Source organism: Pinus tabuliformis, chromosome 7 (assembly GCF_031772625.1).
Source record: "Pinus tabuliformis cultivar Carrire ecotype Pingquan chromosome 7, CPIR1, whole genome shotgun sequence".
In the NCBI taxonomy this organism is placed as follows: Eukaryota; Viridiplantae; Streptophyta; class Pinopsida; order Pinales; family Pinaceae; genus Pinus; species Pinus tabuliformis.
This window is the reverse complement of record NC_142293.1, coordinates 71,703,793-71,706,589: the sequence shown is the minus strand read 5'-3', so window position 1 is coordinate 71,706,589 and position 2,797 is coordinate 71,703,793.

The following is a 2,797-nucleotide window of genomic DNA, read 5'->3' as shown; positions in this document are numbered from 1 at the left end:
AAAAGAAACGCTCGGCGATCTTTTCATGTTTTAGGAGTCAGAAAAGGGCTTAAAAGATGACTCTGATATTTTTGTTTGTGAAAAATTACAATTTCCCTCGAAACCCCTTTGTCCTGCACAAAAGCAACACATTACTCATACCTGTTTAAAATAGGCAAAAATACATCGAAAAACATCTTTTCATGGTAAAAAATGAACTAATTCATCCAAAAAACCTATAAAAAGACCTTTTACCATGTCATTTTTACCGTTTCACTGTTGAGGTTGAAAAAGGAGCTTTTGACAAGAAACTTCCCGTGGTCGCTGCGGAAAATCCGACCGTCGGAATCGAACGCCGTCTTATCCAGGTATTTTACACATCCTACTCTGCATTTCTATCCGTTTAGAATCAATTTTTAGGTCTTAGTTTCATTTTTTGGGGGGGTTTTGGTTTTGGAATGCGCCTCTCGGTGGACGCGGGTGCCCTTCGGGTGACCCGCGTCCCCCGACTTTTTCTCATACGGGAAAAAGGTCGGAAGACGCGGCCCGCCTTTAGGCCAGCCGCGTCCGGGCGCCCTGTGCTACAAAGCCGGGGTGCGTCTTCCGAGAAGTGCGCATTTCAAAACCCCAACTCCCTCAAAAAACCACCAAAAATTCCCAAATCAATTTCTAATTGCTATTTTTGATGTGCAGGGTATTAACCATGTTAGATTGGAGAGAAAGAGAGCATGTAGAGGATGATGAAGTTGCAATAAATCATCAACCTTCCCTGAATGCCCTAAGAGCATGCGGATTATACAAATATTGGACCATACCGGGCATGAGGGGCCATGTAAGATTCTTGGAATGGCTGGTTGAGCGATGGAACGTTCAAGAACAATGCTTTTACATAGGAGGGCACCAGCTCGAGATAGAGCCCTCGGATGTATACTTTCTCACTGGCTTGCCGAACAGAGCTGAGCAACTCAGTCTTGCGGGGACTAGGCCGGGTGGCCAATCCCTTGATAGTCTCCGCGGCGAGTGGTGCACACCTGGGGCTCACCATTCAAAAGGCATAGAGATAAAACACATCACTTTGCCGGAACTCAAAGTCATAGCGTTCACGGTTACCAGAATTTGCGGCGCGGCCGCTTTACACATTGCTTCCGGATCCCAAATGCGGATGGCAATTGACTGTTACCAAGGCACCATTTTCAACTGGTGTGAAGCTGTGTCGGCTCATATGAAGAGCCAACTGACCAAGGCAAAGAACGGACGACTAAAGACTTTTGGATATGGGCCTCTAGTCGTGAGCTTTGCCTTGGAGAGAGTTCCAATGCTGATCCCTCAGCAACTCACTGTTGATATCTTGGGTCCTCGGGAGCCAAAGCTGATACGATGGGTTGCGGTGATGGCCCGGCATCCTGATGAGGGTGCGACAGTGGTTCGATTCTCAGATAGTTATTTTCACTGGTTAGAGGACCAGGTTTTTTCGATACAGGACTTTCCGTATGCCGGAGTGGATTTTAGAGGTGATCCGGACATGGTTCTTCCACCGGGAGAACAATGGGATGACAGAGGTACTTTTATTTTCACAAGTTCTCTAATTATATATTTTTTATTTTTCATATATATCGTCTCAAAACTAACAGTAAAATTTTCAAAATGCAGATGTTGGTCCACAGCGTCCAGCCAACCTCCGGCCTTTTGATAGACTACATCCAGCTGCACCGGTACCGGCCCCACAGGACGCGGCTGCGGAAGTACTAGCTGAGTTGGAGCATGATCTAGAGCGTCTCACGACAGATATACCTGAGACTACTATGGATGACATTCCTACCCGGCTTCAGCGCTTCGTAGTCGCGGTCCCTGGACCGTTTAGGAGATTTTTGCGTAAGGTAGCCCGCGCAGTGGTGTCATACAGAGAGCACCACCAGTGATTGACTAGTCACTTTTGTAGTCACATGTGACATTTTGACTTTTTGTACTATCATTTTGCCGATCATAAGGTGTTTTCAACCTATGATCGAAGACGATGTATATATTTTTTGACACACTTCTATCTATATATATCACTATTACCGGCTTATCTTGTTTAACATGTGTGATGAAATGTTTTTAAATTTACTTGCATGATTATCGTAAATGTCTGTCCAACATTCGAGAAGCAATTGCATCTGCTAATGTATTCAAAGACCTTGGAATATGTTGATATTCAATGTAATCAAATTCACGTTCCAAGAGACGCACTCTCAAAAACAACCTTAATAACACAGGATTCCTAATGGCATAAACTCTATTAAGCTGTAATACAACAAGTTCAGAATCTAACCTCACTATCAAACGTCGAATTCCAAATGAAATAGATTCGGATAATAATTCAATCACTGCACTGTATTCTGCAATGTTGTTCGTTGTTTGACCGAGGCTTACCCCATGCATAGAAACTAACTCGTCAGAGGGCGAATAGATAACCCAAGCTGCGGAAGAGATGTTCCGTGTACTACGACAAGCACCATCAGCAAATCCAATATATGTTTGGAGAGGCGTCGACATCTGCAATATCAAGAGTAAAACCAAGATAAGCCAGAATAACGACGAAAAACCACACTCTCTAAGCTAAGCACACTGACTAAACTAACACACTTGCTAGCTAGAAAGAAAATCTAACCTATCTAAAAATTTCTCCATTCCCATCATTTAAGCATAATACCTCTTTAAGTAAAGTCCATTTCTGGGTTTACCCAAAGAGTCCCCATCAAAGTCAACTAGCTCATAAGCCCCTTTTGCTAGCTTTCGCTTTACAATGTAGGGCCCATGCCACATGGGAACGAATTTT